This window comes from Mus caroli, unplaced genomic scaffold (assembly GCF_978045245.1).
Source record: "Mus caroli unplaced genomic scaffold, Mus_caroli_1 scaffold_5, whole genome shotgun sequence".
NCBI lineage: Eukaryota > Metazoa > Chordata > Mammalia > Rodentia > Muridae > Mus > Mus caroli.
Window position 1 is genome coordinate 31,270,956 of NW_028227260.1, and position 20,842 is coordinate 31,291,797.

Sequence of the window (20,842 nt, forward strand, 5' to 3'; positions counted from 1 at the left end):
GGGGACGTGGTAAAGGGGACAAAGTTCCTTGGAGCCCCTGGAGACATCTGCTGCTCTCCTCTAGCCCAGGGGCTGTTTGGTGACTGGCGGAGGCTGTTATTTTGGAGCCATACCTGTGAACAGGTGTCTAGGGCAAGAGACACAGACTCCCTGTCAGCTGCCGAAGCTGTCCCCACCCTAAGTTTGCTGGCTTGGAGCTCGCAGTGAGCTCAGAAAGTTTCTGCTTGATTTTCAGGCTCCAGCGTTCCAGTTCGGTTTCATTCATTCACTCATTCATTGTAAAACTTTTAAGGGCTCTGGAGCTGTGCGCCCCCGTTTCCCCACAAAGCGCAAGGAGGCTGACACTTGGTGTCTAGAGTGATTTAGCCTTAAGTAAGTTGCCTCTTGAAGCATTTACTGAAAAGGGGAGCCAACACATAAAACTAACCACATTCTAAGCTCTTGTGCGCTACAAAGAACACTTTAGAAGCCGTCCTGAAGCTGCCTACATTCCCGGAGCTAGCTTAACTGTGCTTCGTAGCTTACCCGAACTCCAGGTCGGAATGCTAGTAGGAATTTGTTTCCTGTTTCTTTTTTTAATGAACAAATTTTGTTACCCATCCTAAGAAGATTTATACGAATAATTCCTCCCAGTGGCCTTTGGTCATTTTTGACCTAGCTTTCTAACTTTTGTAATTATTCTTCTTATATATTAGTGGGTTGTGTTTATTTTGTGTCTGTTTCAACGGTGGAGTTTGACTTCTTTTCCGATCCTTTATCTCGGAGGCTCAGTGAACTCTGGAATGGCTACAGTTTGTCCAAGGAACTCGGTTTCGCTCCTTAAAGATTCTCTGTTAACAGTTACAGGATAAACCAACCACCACCTTCTCCCCCAAAAACACAAGCCTGGTTTTTCTGAATCTAATCTTCTTAAACCAAATGTTATTTCTACCACTGCAGAAATTAAACTTTCAAAGAACTAAAATCTTGACAACTCTACCATACAAAAAAACAAAACAAAAAAAAAAAAAACAAAAAAAAACGTTGTCTTTAAAACAATTTAAGATTTCCTGAATGATCAGTAAAATGCTTCTGTGTCTGATGAAGTGGAAATTGGAAATTCAACATTTCATAACTTAAAAGAAGATATGACTAGTTTATAGAAAATTACAATTTTGTGTGTATGGCTTGTTTTAAGGAATCACGGCAAAGAAATCAAGAAATACAGTTACAGAAACTCTGAAGATTACTGGGAGAGAATCTTTCTTTGTTAAGGGGGAAACAAGTTCCCACCTTGACTTTTTTACCTACATTGTTGTCTGCAGGGGTGCAGGGGGAAATGCCCCAGGCTGAAAGCAAATCCAGACCAAGCAAGAGAATCCAGTTGCATACTGGAAAGCTACTGGGGCTTCTTGACTCCATGGGACTAGTTAATGTGTCTAGAAAGGACTCCTGTGAAGTGGCAAGGACAACCTAGATGTTTAACCAGAACTCCACGGAGAAATCTATCCTTGGTTTTGTTTTTTTGTTTGTTTGTTTTTTTAAGTTAAAATTTTCAATGAAAACAAGAAGGCAAGGATGAATGTGGACATTTTAAGATGGGCATTAGGGGGATTTTGGAGGCTGACATAGAGAAAGGCAGCCTGTCTACTGCATCAGCAAGTAAACAGATAGCAGCCTAACAGGAGGCTCAGCTCACACCACAATCTTGAGACAGAGCACCTGTTTTCCAACTTCAGCACTTCTAGTCCCCTCACCCTACAATCAGCAGTTTCTCTATCCCCTTCCCACGTGTTTCTCCACCCTCTCTCTCCTTCATTCCCTTCCTCCTTCCCTCCCCCCTTGACCTCAACCTCCATAAAAGTAATCCTACTTTGTCCAGAGTCCAGGAATTTGTCAGATTGTGTTTTACCCAGAAATCCTCTCCTGCCCACATTCTAGGTCCCATGTCTTTCATACTCATGTCATGTTCGATCTCTGTTTTCCTAAGATCCTTGGCCCTTTTAAACCTTTAGTTGTTGATTTATTTTGATAACTAAATTTTATTGAATGCTTACCATTATGTATCTCACTAATGTCCTTAAAGTTACCAACATGTTCCTAATTAATTCATTTAGAATCTTCATAGTATGTTTAGGTAAATTGAGGCAGAGACAGAAGAATAACCTCACAGGTAGTAAGTAATTAGAGGATCCTGGTTTCCAACTCTGGCAGTTTGCCTCCAGAGACCTCTGGTCAATGACTGTGGAGGGCCTGGAGCATATTTTAAGACTGTGTGAAGGGGAGCCAGATTCAAAACAGCCCAAGAGTACGTGAGATCCAAAGAGAGTCGTTGTGCCCCTGGGCTCTCCAGTTCCCCCTTCCGCCTTTGTGTCCTAAGCCCTTTGAACAGAAATATCTTGAGCTGTGTTTAAAAAAAAAATGGAACCTAGTCACTGCGTCAGCAAAGCCAATGACTTATCTGGGCAAAAGAACACCAGGAAGAATACCTAATAAGGAGATTTTATGAATTTGAAGCTCAAGATGTGCTCAGTAAAGTCACAAACAGCCTTCTAGGCCCTAAAAAACCCTCCTTTAGAAGATTTGCATCTCCAGTCACCCTGGATGGGGCTGGCTCCTGAAGCACTACCCCTAGGCAAGGAGCTATTAGCAGCTGCTGACAGCTGGGAGGGGCTGGAGCCACTTTTCTTCCTGAGTAAGGCTCCTGGTAGATTGTCCAAGTGGAGGTTCTACACTCAGGCACTCATGGTCGGTACTAATTGGACTCACTGAGTTACTAAGAAATGAGTATATGAGGTTGAGAGGGAGACATAGTGGGAGTGGTCTTAGTGGAGTTAAAGAAGAGAATCCGTGTGGTAAAGATACATTGTCCTCATTGATGAACTTCTCAAAGAATAAATAAAAAAAAATATTTTAAAGGGCCATTAACATGTCTCCCAGAGAGTTCTTTGGCTGAGAATAAACTTTATTCAGGGAGGACCTGAAGGAGGCTGTGTTTATGAGAAACGCCTTAGCAGATGTGTCACCCTAAATGACAAGGTATTGGCTCAGTTGAAAAAAAAAAACAGTGTAAAAATTACATTGAGGGTGACTTTGAGCCTCCATGGGGCCCAGTATACATCTTGATTCTCTCAGGTCTTTATGATATCTCCTTTCTGACCAGTCACTGTGAATTTTAAGAGAGAATCAAATTCTAAGTCAGATATGGTATCTTTGTAAAAGGAATTGCAACCATTTTTTCCATAGACTTGGCTAATGACAATAGAGGGGAAAGTACAGAATACTCAGGATACAATCCACAGAACAAGGCTAACAAGCTGAAGAGCCCAAGTGAGGACTCTTCAGTCCCACTTAGGAGGGAGAAGAAAGCAATCATGGGGGGGGGGCAGATGGATGGAGGGCTCTGGGTGGGAAAGGGGATATGGAGGGAAAAGGGGAACATGGTCAGGTATTGGGGTGTGGAAACAGGAGTGAAGCCCTGAGGGCCAGCAGAATGAATGAAAATAGGCAACCTTGGGAGGTAGGAGTTGGGGTGACCCTCTAGAATGTGCCAGACACCTGGGAGGTGAGAGATTCTCAGGACTCAAAGGGAGGGACCTTAGATGAAATGCCCTACAGTGGGGAGAGGGAACTTGTAGAGTCCACTTCCAGTAAGAAGACAGGGCATCAGTTGGAGAGATGGGGTTTGTCATGGTTTGACTATGCTTGGCCCAGGGAGTGGCAGTATTTGGAGGTGTGGCCTTATTGGACAAGGCGTGTCACTGTGGGCATGGGCTTTAAGATCTTCATCCTAGCTGTCTGGAAGTCAATATTGTGCTAGCAGCCTTCAGATGAAGCTGTAGATCTCTTAGCTCCTCCCGTAGCATGCCTGCCTGGATGTTGCCATGTTCCCACCTTGATGACAATAGACTGAACCTCTGAACCTGTAAGCCAGCCCCAGTTAAATATTGTCTTTATAAGAATTGCCTTGGTCCGCATAGGAGGAACAACGATATGAACCAATCAGTACCCCCGAGCTCCCAGGGACTAAACCACCAACCAAAGAGTACACAACGAGGGACTCATGGCTCCAGCCTCATATGTAGCAGAGGATGTGCTTAAAGACATCAATGGGCCCTTGGTCTTGTGAAGGCTTGATGCCCCAGTGTAGGGAAATCCCAGGACAGGGGAGCAGGAGTGGGTGGGTTGGTGAGCAGGGGGAGGGGGATGGAATAGGGAGGTTTTCGGAGGGGAAATGGGGAAAAGGGATAAAATTTGAAATGCAAATAAAGATAATATTTAATAAAAAACATAGGATTTGAAAAAAAAAAAAAAGAGTTGCCTTGGTCATGATGTCTGTTCACTGCAATAAAACCCTAACTAAGACAGGGTTGCCATCCCACAGTCAAAAACTCTGACCCAGAATTGTTCCTGTCTAAAAAACTGAAGGGACAAAAAAAAAAAAAAAAGAGGAGAGTCTGAGGGAAAGGAGGTCCAGTGACAGGTCCAACTTGGGATCCAGCTCAAAGGATGGGGGTCCAAGGCCTGACACTATTACTGATGCTATAGTGTGCTTACAGACAGGAGTCTAGCATGGCTGTCCTCAGAGAGGCTGAACGAACAAGCAGCTGACTGAGACAGACACAGATACTTACACCCAACCAATGGACAGAGCTGTTGACTCGTGTGGTTTAATTAAAGAAAAGCTGGAAGAGGCTGAGAACGAGGCAACCCCGTGAGAAGACCATCAGTCTCAACTATCCTAGACCCCAGAGATCTCTCTGAGCCCCCAACCAGGCAGCATACACCAGCTGATATGAGGCCCTGACATTATACAGCAGAGGACCACCTGGTCTGGCGTCAGCAGTGAGAGAAGCCACACCTAGCCCTCAAGAGACTTAAGGCCTCAGGGACTGAGGAGGTCTGGTGAGTGGGGGGTGGGGACATTCTCTTGGAGAAGAGGGAGGAGTTATGGGATAAGGAACAGTCAGAGGGCAGACTGAGAGGGGGTTGAAGACTGGACTGTAAAAAAAAAAGATTTTAAAAAAGAATAATAAAAAGAAGATCCATACATGTGTAATTCAAGTCACTACTGGTTCATTATCTTAGAATCATCATGGGGAAGCACGTATATCTGAAAATCTCAAGAAGTCCGAGTAGGGGGAGGAAAACTCTGGCAAAGGCTGTGCTTAAAGACTTGATGAGCTGCCTTTGGGTGTGGATGAAGCTTTGCAAGCATCAGCTTCTACAGCAGTTCTGACCATGCTTTTTATATTTCCTATGTGCTCCTCCTCTGGGGATAAAGCAACAATGCACACACTATTTGTCAGGCTAAAGGTCACGAAATGTGCCTTCTGACCATAGTTTGCAAAGCTTCTGCTGCTTGTCATGGAATGCTCTTAAGCTCAGCCTGATTTGAGCTGTGCTTGTTTCTAAAACGGGGCCCTAGAAACCTGATCCTGGATGAACATGGTCTCATTGCTTTGAAAACTGGAATGCTATGCTTAAAAACAAAGTCAATTGTTTTATAATAAGAGAATTAAAAGAGGGGTCATCAAGCTTCCTTTTCTTCTTAGACTTTTACATTTCAGAACACACTCCATTCTCATCCTTGAATTCCTAGCCCAGCCACTTCAGGATATGCATTTGCTATGGCTTGACACAGATACACACCAGAACATGTTACTGTGACTCACCAGTGAATCCTAAGCTTTAGAAACTGCTACAGCTTAAGGTTCTAGGATGATCTAATAATACTGTATAGGCATTGTTATGTTTCTGCTTTAAGTGAGCTCCCAGACTTCTGGAAATTTCAGACGTAATAATCTAGATTTGGCTTGAAATGCACACCATATTGAAAACATAGGACATTTGAAAGTATGTGTGGGTCTAAAAAAATCTCCATAATATCAGTTAGGGTTGAAAAATGAATTATAGCTACTAGCACAAAACTAAAACATACATTTTTTTTTTAAAAGTGAAAAAGCCAACAGAATTCTAGCATCAAACATCTTACAACTTACCAAAGAAATTATCCATCTATGTAATAAAGGAACTTATTACAAAAGCAGGATGGTTATCCTTTGTCTGGAAATAAAAGAGAAAAGATACAGGAAACACATAACATCGTTGTGGGTACACTATATATTGATATAAGTAAATATTAGGACAAAATTTTACTAATTATAGTGTTTGGGAGAAGCATTAATGATAGCACACACACACATATGCACAAACACATAACACAAATTGGTTTTAAGAAAATAGGTTTTAAGCTGGGTGGTGATGGAGCATGACTTTAATCCCAGCACTTGAGAGGCAGGCAGATTTCTGAGTTTGAAGCCAACCTGGTCTACAAAAGTGAGCTCCAGGACAGCCAGGTCTATACACAGAAAACCTGTCTCGAAAAACCAAAAAAAAGAAGGTTTTAGTTCAAAATCAGAAGATAATTATGCACATATATAAATATCCATAAATGTTCCTCAGCAGATATACAGTATGAAAATGTCATCCAAGGATGATGAAAAAACAAATCACTATAATTCTTCATGTATACGTATTTATAACACACGTGTGTTTATTCCTATATGTTTTTATCAGAGAAATTATTTTTGATCAATACCATAAAGTATATCGAGTTTATTAAAAATACTAATATTGAGAAAATCAACATGATAGACCAAAGCTTAGCCAAATTAACTAAAGGGAAGAGAGACAATATCCAAATTATCAAAATCAGAAAAGAGGTGGGAGCATAACAAGACACTGAGGAAATTCAAAAAATCATTAGGTCATACTTCAAAAATCCTGTATGCCCCCAAATTAGAGGGAACTTATAGAGCCTACCTCCAGCAAGAAGACAGGACATCAAGTGAGGGATGGGGTTGCCATCCCACAGTCACATCTCTGACCTATAATTGTTCCTGTCTGAAAGAATTACAGGGATGGATATGGAGAAGAGCCTGAGGAAAAGAAGGTCCAGTGACAGGCCCAAAGTAGGATCCAGCTGAAGGGGAGGTCCCAAGGCCTGACACTATTACTGAGGCTATGGAGCATTCACAAAAAGGAACCTATCATGACTGCCCTATGAAAGACCCAACAAGCAGCTAAAAGAGTCAGATGCAGGTATTTGCACCCAACTAATGGACAGAAGCAACCAACCCCTGTTGTTGACTTAGAGAAGGCTAAAAGAAGCTGAGGTAAAGGGATATCCTGTAGGAGGACCAGGAGTTTCAAATAATCTGGACCCCTGAGATCTCTCAAACACTGGACCACCAAACAGACAGCATACACCAACTGATATGAGGCCCCCAACACACATACAGTAGAGGACTTCCGGGTCTGTGTTCATTCAGAGATGATGCACCTAACCCTCAAGAGACTGGAGGCCCCCGGAGGTCAGGTGGGGTGAGAGGTGGGGGCATCCACATGGAGACGGAGATGGGTTTGGGTGGGGAGGAGGTGTGGGATGTGGAGCAGATGGAGGGTGAATGGGGGGGCGGGGAATGGAATATGGGGTGAAAAAAATAAATTAAAAATAGAAAATCTAAATGAAATGGGTGATTACCTTGATAAGTACAACTTACCAAAGTTAAATCAAGATCAGGTAAACAATTTAAATAGGCATATAATCCCTAAGGAAATAGAAGCATTCATTAAAAATTTCCCAACAACAAAGAAGCCCAGAACCAGATGGTTTTAGTAATAGAAGGAATACTACCAAACTATTTTTAATTAATCATTTTATTCATTTACATTTCAAGTGATATCTCCTTTCCTGGTTTCCCTTCCGTAACCTCCCCCCCCCCCCCGATCCCATCTCCTCTTCCCTTTGTCTCTATGAAGGTGTTCTTCCAACCATTCACCCATTAGCAGCTCCCTATGCTGGGGCATCAAACCTCCACAGTACCAAGGGCCTCCATTCCATTAATGCCAGATAAGGCCATCCTCTGTTACATATGTAGCTGGAGTCATGGGTCGCTCCATGTGTACTCTTTGATTGGTGGTTTAGCCCTTGGGAGCTCTGGATGGTCTGGTTAGTTGATATTATTCTTCCTATGGGGCTGTAATCCCCTTCAGTGCCTTCAGACTTTCTCCTAGCTCTTCCATTGGGGTCCCCAGGTCAGTCCAACAATTGGCTGTATCTGCTTTTATATTAGTTAGGTGCTGGCAGAGTCTCTCAGGGAATAGCCATTCCAGGTTCCTGTCAGCAAGCACTTCTCAGCATCAACAATAGTGTCTAGGTTTGGTGTCTGCAGATGGGATGGATCCCTAGGTAGGGTGGTCTCTGTATGGCCTTTCCTTCAGTCTCTGCTCTACTCTGTCCCTGCATTTCTTTTAGACAAGAACCATTCTGAGGGATGGGGCAATCCACTCATCTCAAAATTTTTAACCTTGTATTTCTTTAAGGGACTTGTTTTTTTCCTCTTTAAGAACTTCTACCAATTTACCTGTGGCTTCCTGTATTTCTTGAAGTGAGTTATGTATATCCTCCTTAAAGTTCTCTATTATCTTCATGAGATGGGGTTTTAGGTCAACATTATGCTTTTCAGGTATGTCCATGGCTTGCTGTGATGGGAGAACTGGGTTTTGATGGTGCCAAAATACATTGAATTTTGTTGCTAGTGTTCTTGTGTTTTTCTCTCAATATTTTGTTATCTCTGGGGTTAACTGGCCTGGGTGCCTTTCTGAAGCCTGCCTCCCTGATTGCAGTAGATCTCCTGGGAGATATGCAGACCATGGAGTGGTGAGAGCGGCAGATGTTCAGATTTGCCCCGTGGATATAAAGACTGGAGTGGAGATAGGGGACTCATGGAGGAGAAGGTTACAGTGTCTGCTCTAGTCTGTGAGGCTCCCAGCAAGGGCAATTATTTGGGCAGGGGTCTCACCTGTTTTCCTGGTTGCAACAGGTTTCCTGGGAGACTGTGGGGGTGATGAAAAGGGTAGATATGCCTTTCTGCCCTAGGGGAGGTGCAGACAGGAAGGCCATTTCTTTTATTATACTTTAGTATATCACATACTGTTTTCTTTTAGTATACTTTAGTATATCACATACTGTTTTCTTTTATTATACTTTAGTATATCACATACTGTTTTCTTTTATTATACTTTAGTATATCACATACTGTTTTAAATGTACTCTGTACACAAAGAGAAAGTAGGTGGCCCAGATGTTGGATATTGTTCCTGTCTAACATCTCTCTGGTAAAAAGGGAAAGTCTTGATGCAGTGTTAGAGTCGAGAAGATAGTTGGGTTAAAAAATGTGTAAAAGGTTAGGGTCTCAACCATGAGAGAAGAAAAATAATTTATTCAAAAGTTGATTGCAAAGAGTTGCCAAATCTAATTCATTGTCTCTTATATATCATTTATATGTCCTCACTTCACATACATTAAATTGTTCCATTATTACTCCAAAATAAAACCACTTGATGATAGCATATATTCCCTGCAGGCACCCATTAGTTCCTCTCTATAATAAAAAAGATGCAATTCTTTTTTCACTTCAAATTCAAGGCCAGAATGTACAGTACGGTCACATTAATTTAATATTTTTTAGATTAAGCAAATATATCCAAGAGGAGTAGATGGTAAGAAATAATCAAACTCGACCGGGATTCCTGGCCCGGGGAGTCTCCGGACACCCGCAAGGACCCACACAGGATCCCCCATGGGATCCTAAGCCCTCTGGTGAGTGGAACAAAGTGTCTGCTCCAATCCAATTGCATGGGACCTGAGACTACATTAACTAGGGAAGCAAATAACCCGGCCTGATCAGGGGCACAAGTCCCTTCCGGTCCACTCCAGCACAAGGGTTCCTTGCCCACTGAGTCACTGGACACCCGCAAGGACCCACACAGGATCCCCCATGGGATCCTAAGACCTCTGGTGAGTGGAACACAGCGCCTGCTCCAATCCAATCGCGCGGGAATTGAGACTGCATTAACTAGGGAAGCAGACAACCCGGCCTGATCAGGGGCACAAGTCCCTTCTGGTCCACTCAAGCACCAGAGTTCCTTGCCCACTGAGTCTCCGGACACCTGCAAGGACCCACACAAGATGCCCCAAGGGATACTAAGACCGCTGGTGAGTGGAACACAGCACCTGCACCAATCCAATCACATGGGACATGATACTACATTAACTAGGGAAGCAGATAACCCGGCCTGATCAGGGGCACAAGTCCCTTCCGGTCCACTCCGGCACCAGGGTTCCTGGCCTGGGGAGTCTCCAGACACCCGCAAGAAATGCGGAGAAAGCATTCGACAAGATCCAACACCCATACATGATAAAAGTCTTGGAAAGATCAGGAATTCAAGGCCCATACCTAAACATGATAAAAGCAATCTACAGCAAACCAGTAGCCAACATCAAAGTAAACAGTGAGAAGCTTGAAGCAATCCCACTAAAATCAGGGACTAGACAAGGCTACCCACTTTCTCCCTACCTATTCAACATAGTACTTGAAGTCCTAGCCAGAGCAATTCGACAACAAAAGGAGATCAAGGGGATACAAATTAGAAAAGATGAAGTCAAAGTATCACTTTTTGCAGATGATATGATAGTATATATAAGTGACCCTAAAAATTCCACCAGAGAACTCCTAAACCTGATAAACAGCTTCGGTGAAGTAGCTGGATATAAAATTAACTCAAACAAGTCAATGGCCTTTCTCTACACAAAGAATAAACAGGTTGAGAAAGAAATTAAGGAAACAACACCCTTCTCAATAGTCACAAATAATATAAAATATCTTGGCGTGACTCTAACTAAGGAAGTGAAAGATCTGTATGATAAGAACTTCAAGTCTCTGAAGAAAGAAATTAAAGAAGATCTCAGAAGATGGAAAGATCTCCCATGCTCATGGATTGGCAGGATCAACATTGTAAAAATGGCTATCTTGCCAAAAGCAATCTACAGATTCAATGCAATCCCCATCAAAATTCCAACTCAATTCTTCAACGAATTAGGAAGAGCAATCTGCAAATCCATCTGGAATAACAAAAAACCTAGGATAGCAAAAACTCTTCTCAAGGATAAAAGAACCTCTGGTGGAATCACCATGCCTGACCTAAAGCTTTACTACACAGCAATTGTGATAAAAACTGCATGGTACTAGTATAGTGACAGACAAGTAGACCAATGAAATAGAATTGAAGACCCAGAAATGAAGCCACACACCTATGGTCACTTGATCTTCGACAAGGGAGCTAAAACCATCCAGTGGAAGAAAAACAGCATTTTCAACAAATGGTGCTGGCACAACTGGCTGTTATCATGTAGAAGAATGAGAATTGATCCGATCCATTCCTATCTCCTTGTACTAAGGTCAAATCTAAGTGGATCAAGGAGCTTCACATAAAACCAGAGACACTGAAACTTATAGAGGAGAAAGTGGGGTAAAGCCTCGAAGATATGGGCACAGGGGAAAAATTCCTGAATAGAACAGCAATGGCTTGTGTTATAAGATGGAGAATTGACAAATGGGACCTCATGAAACTGCAAAGCTTCTGCAAGGCAAAAGACACTGTCAATAAGACAAGAAGGCCACCAACAGATTGGGAAAGGATCTTTACCTATCCTAAATCAGATAGGGGAATAATATCCAATTTATATAAAGAACTCAAGAGGGTGGACTCCAGAAAATCAAATAACCCCATTAAAAATGGGGCTCAAAGCTTAACAAAGAATTCTCACCTGAGGAATACTGAATGGCAGGGAAGCACCTGAAAAAATGTTCAACATCCTTAATCATCAGGGAAATGCAAATCAAAACAACCCTGAGATTCCAGTCAGAATGGCTAAGATCAAAAATTCAGGTGACAGCAGATATTGGCGAGGATGTGGAGAAAGAGGAACACTCCTCCATTGTTGGTGGGATTGCAAGCTTGTACAACCACTCTGGAAATCAGTCTGGCGGTTCCTCAGAAAATTGGACATAGTACTACCGGAGGATCCCACAATACCTCTCCTGGGCATATATCCAGAAGATGTCCCAACCGGTAAGAAGGACACATGCTCCACTATGTTCATAGCAGCCTTATTTATAATAGCCAGAAGCTGGAAAGAACCCAGATGCCCCTCAACAGAGGAATGGATACAGAAAATATGGTACATTTACACAATGGAATACTACTCAGCAATTAAAAACAATGGATTTATGAAATTCTTGGACAAATGGAGGTACCTGGAGGATATTATCCTTAGTGGGGTAACCCAATCCCAAAGAAGTCATTAAATATGCACTCACTGATAAGTGGATATTAGCCCAGAAACATAGAACACCCAAGATACAATTTGCAAAACACAAGAAAATCAAGAAGAGGGAACATCATTCCTCCTTAGAATAGGGAACAAAACACCCATGGAAGGAGTTACAGAGACAAAGTTTGGAGCTGAGACAAAAGGATGGATCATCTAGAGACTGCCATATCCAGGGATCCATCCCATAATTAGCCTCCAAACGATGACACCATTGCATACACTAGCAAGCATTTGCTGAAAGGACCCTGATATAGCTGTCTCTTGTGAGACTAGGCCGGGGCCTAGCAAACACAGAAGTGGATGCTCACAGTCAGCTATTGGATGGATCACAGGGCCCCCAATGCAGGAGCTAGAGGAAGTATCCAAGGAGCTAAAGAGATCTGCAACCCTGTAGGTGCAACAACATTATGAACTAACCAGTACCCTGGAGCTCTTGACTCTAGCTGCATATGTATCAAAAGATGGCCTAGTCGGCCATCACTGGAAAGAGAGGCCCATTGGACACGCAAACTTTATATGCCCCAGTACAGGGGAACGCCAGGGCCAAAAAATGCGAATGGGTGGGTAGGGCAGTGGGGGTGAATTTATGAGGGACTTTTGAGATAGCATTGGAAATATAATTGAGGAATATACGTAATAAAAAAATATTTAATAAAAAAAAGTAAAAAAAAAAAAATCAAACTCAGGGCTAAAATCAGCCAAGTAGAAACAAAGAGAACTATACAAAGAATCAACAAAACTAGGAACTGATTCTTTGAGAAAATCAACAAGATTTAGCCAAACTAACTAGAGAGCACTGAGACAGTATTCAAATTAATAAAATCAGAAATAAAAAGTGAGATGTAACAACAGAAACTGAGGAATTTCATAAAATCAACAGATCCTACTGCAAAAGCCTATACTCAACAAAACTGGAAAATCTGGATGAAATGGGCACTTTTCTAGACAGATACCAGGTACCAAAGTTAAATCAGGATCAGATAAATCATATAAAATGTCCCACAACCCCTAAGGAAATAAAAGCAGCCTTTAAAAGTCTTCCACCAAAAACAGCTCAGGGCCAAATGGTTTTAGTGCAGAATTCTATCAGATCGTCCAAGAAGACATTAATACCAATACTTTTCAAACTATTCCATAAAATAGAAACAGGAGGAACACTACCCATTTTGTTCTATGAAGCCACAGTTATGCTGATACCTAAACCACAGAAACACCCAACAAAGAAAGAGAACTTCAGACCAGTGCAAAAAAAAAAATAAATACTGAATAAAATTCTTGCAAACCAAATCCGAGAAAACACCAAAATGATCATTCACCATGATCAAGTAGGCATCATCCCACGGATGCAGGGATGGTTTAAATATAGCATAATCTACCATATAAACAAACTCAAAGAAAAAAAAAACCACATGATCATCTCATTAGATGCTGAGAAGGCATTTGACAAAATCCAATACCCATTCATGATAAAAGTCTTGGAAAGATCAGCAATTCAAGGCCTATACCTAAATATAGTAAAAAGCAATATACAGCAAACGAGTAGCCAACATCAAACTAAATGGAATAGAAACTTGAAGCAATCCCACAGAAATCAGGGACAAGGCTGCCAAACTATGTTTTTGAGGCTACAATTACCCTGATACCTAAATCACACAAGAATAAACCAAGAAAGAGAATTTCAGGCCAATCTTGCTTACGAATATTGATGAATCAAATACTCACAAACTGAATCCAAGAAAATATCAAAGACATCATTCATCATGATCAATTAGGCTTTATCCTAGAGATGCAGGGGTGGTTCAACTTAAGAAAATCCATCAATGTAATCTACTGTATAAATAAACTCAAATAAAAAAATCACATGGTCATCTCAGTAGATGCTGAAGAAGCCTTTGGCAAAAATCTAACAACCCTTCATGTCAAAAGTCTTGAAGACATCAGGGATTCAAGGCACATACCTAAACATAATAAAAGCAATATACAGCAAGTTGATAGCCAACATCAAATTAAATGGAAAGACACTTAAAGCAATTGAACTAAAATCAAGGACAAGACAAGGTTGCTCACTCTAAAAATATTCAACATAGTTCTTGAAGTTTTAGCTAGAGCAGTAGAAGAACTATAAGAGATCAAAGAAATACAAATAGGAAAGAAAGAAGTCAAAGTATATCTATTTGCAGATGAAATGATAGTATAGTATACATAAGTGACCCCCAAAATTCTACCAGAGAACTCCACAGCTGATAAACAACTTCAGCAAAGTGGCTGAATACAAATTTTCCTCAAAGAAATCCGTAGCCCTCCTACATACAAACAACAAATGGACTGAGGAAGAAGCTAGGGAAACAATACCCTTCAAAACAGCCACAAATAATATAAAATATCTTAGTATAACTCTAACCAAGCAAAGGTCTGGAACCCCAGTGACCCAATGGGTGATGACTTCCACCTGCATGGGACTGCAGGTGTTCGACCACAGCTCCTGGGTCCCTGGCTCCAGTTCCATAGCTTCAGCCTCCCACAGCGCCCTACCCCCTAGCCGCAGAGAGGTATGTGGCCATCATACTTAGGAGCAAGCCCTCCCACATGCAAATAAGGCTTTCCTAAAGCTTTCAGACCAAACCAATGAGAAGTATCTGTTGTCAGACCCTTATACATCCCAAAACTGTATATAAGTATCCTATCTAGAAGGATTAGGTGTGTGAGAACTACTCCATTGTCCAAGACTTTTGTCTTAAGAGCTGTAACACTTGGGAAGAGATCTGCTCTCCCGAAGCTCCCCTGAGGCTCTGCCGCACTCCTCACTGGCTAGTCAGCTTCTTGTCAGCCCAGCCCGACCTGACTCAGTGCAGGCCTTCACTGAATTACAGCACCAGAGATGGAGGTGGAGCCGACCAGTGCAGCAGAAGCAGGGAAGCAACTTCCCCTCCCTGCCTGCTTTCTCTTCCCTTTGCCAAAACCTTTGCACCAGGCCTGGCCAGAAATTTCCATAGAAAGCCTCTGGTACTCAGACCCACAAACCTTTATGTGGGACTCCTAACAACCTGAGTTGTCTCTGACTCTGTTGCCTGCCTTTGGTTCCCTTTCTTCTAACTGGGCTGCTTTGCCTAGCCACAATTAGAGAAGATGGGCCTAGTCCTACTGCAACTTGTTATGTCAAGGCTGGTTGATATCTATGGGAAGGCTCCCCTTCTTTGAGGTGAAATGGAGAATTGGAGTCCTTGGGGAATGGAGTGGGGGAGACTGGAAGGAGAGAAAGGAGAGATAACTGTGATTTTGGATGTAAAATTAATTAATAAAAATTAAAAGGTTTACAAAATAACCCAATACTCTCTCTCTCTGTCTCTCTCTCTCTCTGTCTCTGTCTCTCTCTCTGTCTCTCTCTCTCTCTCTCTCTCTCTGTGTGTGTACATGTATGATTTATATATGCATTGTGTAAAAAGAGAACTATGAAGAGGAATCACATACTTTGGGGGAGCTGAGTTTATGAATTTATGCTAGAGTGATAATGATCCCATGGATTAAAAAACAAGGAATAATTCCCAATGTACTATTTTGTATTATTGAAGCAATACTCCAATTGTAAAGAATCAACAGAGCATAATTAGAAAGATCTGAGGCTTATTTGCAGAGTGAATACTTATTGAAGCAAAGGTATTTTGACAGATTATAAAACTAACAAAATTCAAAGTTTTACAAGACAATAAGATGGATTCCAGAAAGAATAAATAGTAAATATGATATTGATTCTATAGGGCATTCTCACAGTAGTATAAAAATGGCTTCAAAGAGATGCCCACCAGGAGAAAGTGGAAGTTTATTAATAATGGGCCATGATAAACAAACTAATGGCTTTCTTGTTTTGAAAGGTGTAATCACAAGCTTTGAGGGCAGCGCTCAGTAAATTACTCATACATCTTCCCCTCATGTGATCACTCATATTTCCTAATATCTGGCTGGTCTAGTGGAGTAAATAGAATATGGAGGCCATAGTCATGCATGACTTGGAAAATCAGGCCACAATAATCTCTAAAATCGTACAGATTGTACAGTATAAAGGGAACCATTTTTTAAACCTCAGGGACATTGAGGTTTGCCAGGTGCTGAGAATGAATCCACTTTGCAAGTAGATTTTAAACTTCGATTGAAGCAAATATAAAAACTAATATTCAAATGCAACATAATAAACTTTAAGAAGAAAATGACCCTGAGATTCCACCTTACACCAATCAGAATGGCTAAGATCAAAACCTCAAGCGACACTCCATGTTCACGAGGATGTAGAGAAAGAGGAACACTCCTCCATTGTTGGTGGGATTGCAAGCTGGTGCAACCACCCTGGAAATCAATTTGGAGGCTCCTCAGAAATTTGAAAATAGATCTACCTGAAGACCCAGCTATACCAGTCTTGGGTATATACCCAAAAGATACTCCAGGCCACAGGGGCATGTGTTCCACTATATTCATAGTGGTCTTATTTGTGATAGCAAGAAGCTGGAAACAACCCAGATGTCCCACAACAGAAGAATGGGTACAGAAATTATGGTTCATTTATGCAATGGAATACTACTCAGCTATTAAGAATGAAGATGTCCTGAGTTTTGCAGGCAAATAGATAGAACTAGAAAATATCATCCCGAGTGAGGTAACTCAGACTCAAAAGGACTTGCATGGTCTGTACTCACTAATAAGTGGATATTAGCCCCCCAAAAGTACAGAATACCCAAGATACAGTCCACAGAACACAACAAGCTGAAGGGCCCAAGTGAGGACACCTCAGTCCCATTTGGGAAGAAGAAGAAAAAAAGCAATCACAAGCGGGGAAGGAGGGGGGAACCTGGGTGGGAAAGGAGACTGGGGTGGGAAGTGGGGGAACACTCCAGAATGCACCAGAGAACTGGGAGGTGAAAGACTCTCAGGACTAAGATGTAAGGACCTTAGATGATATGCTGACAGTAAGGAGAGGGAACTTATACAGCCCACCTCCAGCAGGAAAACAGGACATCAAGTGAGGAATGGGGTTGCCATCCCACAGTCACAACTCTGACCCATAATTGTTCCTGTCTGAAAGAATTAAGGGATGGAAATGGAAAGGAGCCTGATGAAAAGAAGGTCCAGGGACAGACCCAAAGTGGGATCCAGCTCAAGGGGAGGTCTTAAGGCCTGACACCATTACTGAAGCTATGGAATATTCACAAAAAGGAATCTATCATGGACGCCCTCTGAAAGACCCAACAAGCAGCTGAAAGAGTCAGATGCAGCTATTTGCACCCAATCAATGGACAGAAGCTGCTGACCCTTGTGGTTGAATTAGCGAAAAGCTGGAAGAAACTGGGGAGAAGGGTGATCCTGTAGGAGAACTGGCAGTCTCAATTAATCTGTACCCCCCAAGATCTTTCAAACACTGGACCACCAACCAGGCAGCATACACCAGCTGATATGAGGCCCCCAACACATATACAGCAGAGGACTGCCAGGTTTGGGTTTAGTCAGAGATGATGCAGCTAACCCTCAAAAGACTGGACTACCCAGGGAGTTTAAGAGGTATGGTGGGGGCTGGAGGGACATCCTCTTGGAGACAAGGGGGTAGGGAGGAGGTATGGGATGGGAACAGTCAGAGGGTGGACTGGGAGGAGAATAAAATCTGGAGTGTAAAAATGAAAAAAAAAACGATGGAATAAAATTTTAAAAAGAATGTGTCCCCAAATTTCTGAACTGTACAAAACATGAGAGAAAGAAAAATAAATTTTCAAGAAAGTAATTTTAGGAATGATGTACCAAGTGGACCATTATACATACATACATGCGCGCACGTGCACACACACACTCACACACACACACACACAATTTGATGATATATTGTTGAATAAAATAGAATAATATAATGAAATAAACATAAATGAGCACATTCAAGGCTTCATAACAAAGGAAAAACAATTTAATAAATGGAAATAAATCAATGGAAAACATTGAGAAAATAGATACAAAAAATGAGAAGGGTTAGAGAGATGGCTCTATAGTTAAGAGCAGGTAGTATTGTCCTTCCACTGGATCTGAGTTTAGTTCTCAGCATAAGTACCTCACAACAGCCTGTAATTCTAGCTCCAGAGTGATCTGATGTCCTCTTTTGGTCTTAAGTAGACACTCAGACACACATAAATAAAAGTAAAACAAATCTGTGAAAGGTTATTCTTCCAGACATCAAACATTTCAGAGTGGCATGGTTCAAAAGAACTTTTCAAATGTTTGAAAATATTCTATATCTATATTATATAACCTTGATAACTAGCAGAAATATGTGGTCAAGTTCTTAGAATGCTAGAATTTAAGAGTTAAAATTAAAATATATTTTGCTTTAAGATAAAATTAAATCTATACGGACCCATAGAGATAGTAATCTCAATTTAAGATATTAGATGTGCTAAACATTACCAAAAGAGAAGGAAAATCTTAAGCAGACCTATTTTTAAAAGGAATATGGAGCAGATTTTGTATCTTTGCCTCATGATTCAACTTATTCATTGATGTTTCAGGTGGGAACATGAAAGGCCTGGATATAACTTTTCCTGATGAACCCACAGTTGGCAGAATTACTTACTCACTTAGAGATTTATGTATGTGGTCAGAGGAAGAAGGGAGTATAGCTAGAGAAGTGGTCAGCCTGAATCATGAGGCAGTCTTTAGGATTAGTTCAAAAGAAAGGGACCCAAGGCCAGAACAGGTTTAGAGGAGAGAGGCAATAAATTGGGCGTAGGTTTGGGAGGCAGTGAAGCAGAAAAGCTGAGAAGATAAAACTAGAGATGAGACTGGGGATGACAGGGAACTGGAATGATGAATTAGCAAGGAGTTAGGAAAGGGAGGCAGGGAGTGGATTGAAATGGAGTAAGGAATAAACGCAGAGGAAAGGCAGTTCATGCTGGCTCTCCATTCCTTGTTCCTCCCATTTCCCCCTCCACCACGCTTTGCATGTTCTCTGGGCTTTAGCTGGCGCATCAAAACCGCAGGTCCGTTTTGAAGAGAATCACAACTTGCCAGAGCCTGGACTTATTGTCTTATACCAACACAATTATATTTTACAGAGATATGAGGGAAATCTTGCAGCTGAGGTTAGAAAACAAGTCCATAAAGATGGACTTTGAGAAATGAAATATGAACAGGTAATATTAATCTGTTGTTACAGTGATAACGTAGGCCAATAAGTCACTCCCGGGACTATGCAAACCCATTTTAGGATGAGTCACTGTTTCAGAGAGTTACATTTTAAGGAAGCATAGCAGGCTCTTAACTAAGAAAAGATGCTGAGTAATTTTGAAATCAGGTCTTATTTGGAAATGATGGGTAGCATTTTGAAGAGAAGGAAGGCTTGGGGATGCACAGAAGCTGTTCTTGGCTGTTTTTAGTGGGAAGTCATAAAGGAAAAGAATGAACAACCAGAGGTTATAAGCAGGTGAAATTCGAAGCAATTAAAGGGGAAAAATTTCCACAATTGTCACTCTAAATAGCTGATTTCTAAAGGACACATTTCTCTAAAACTGAAATTTTTGTGCAGAAACATCTGCCTTGGATTTGCATTTGGAAATACTGTGGGTTAAAAGACAAGCCAAATGAAAGCAACTGTGTCTTTCTGATTGTTTGGGGGCTATCATGTTATTGTTCTTTTTGTGTGTGTTGCACAGCGTGGTTTGGGCTGTTTATTCAGAGGACACTGCAATTCTATGTCTACTGCCAGGGCATGTACTAGCCTTACTTAAGTCACACCCAGGAGACTACATTTTATGTAGGGTTACAGAACAAATGCTACACTGGGCTAGAGTGAAGAGGCATAACTGGCTATTTATATATATGTAGCAAGTACCAAGCAATGCAGACATTGCCACCACTCCTTTTCTCTCCCCTTAACCTCCTCCCACTTCAAGGCATCACTATCCTCTCATCACAGTCTGCAAATGTCTACTTCAGTATTTTCTGTTTAGCTCTTTGGAGTATTGTAACAGTAAAGAGGATCTTCAAGATCAGTGAGTGCATATGGGAGCGAGGTGGGTGGTTATTCACCTTTGGAAATGTGTCTAAATGATTGTGCTACAAGTCCACACTTAAGTTATAGGACATATCTTGTTGATTCTTTGTCTTTGACTTATTATTCTTATAAGAGTAGTGCTTGCCCCATCTGATAGTCGTTTTCCTTCATAGTGGTGTTATTCTTTCAGACTTTTCCAGCTAAACTTTTCATGGCCATATCAACTTTTATTGATTTTCAAACACTTTAAATCATACAAGGAAGTAAGTATAAAGAAAATGGTAGTTTCCTCTATTTCTCATCTTTTCTCACTGAGATAAACATTAAAGGTTTTGGGTTTCATTTCCATAGCTTTACTTTTTATTATGTTTACATACACATGTATATTACATATGTGCATAAATATATGAACATAACCTACTGAATGCATATGTGTTGTTTATATGTTCATGCTGTCAGGGATGACAATTTTGTATTAGATAAGCAATTGGGGGTTTTACCACAGGAGAGGATAATTCTCCCTCTCTAGAAACTTATTAGTTACTTGCAGTTCTTTGTCTAGGGACAGGATGCCAGGAGATTTTTTTTTCCTTCTGCAGTAGCAT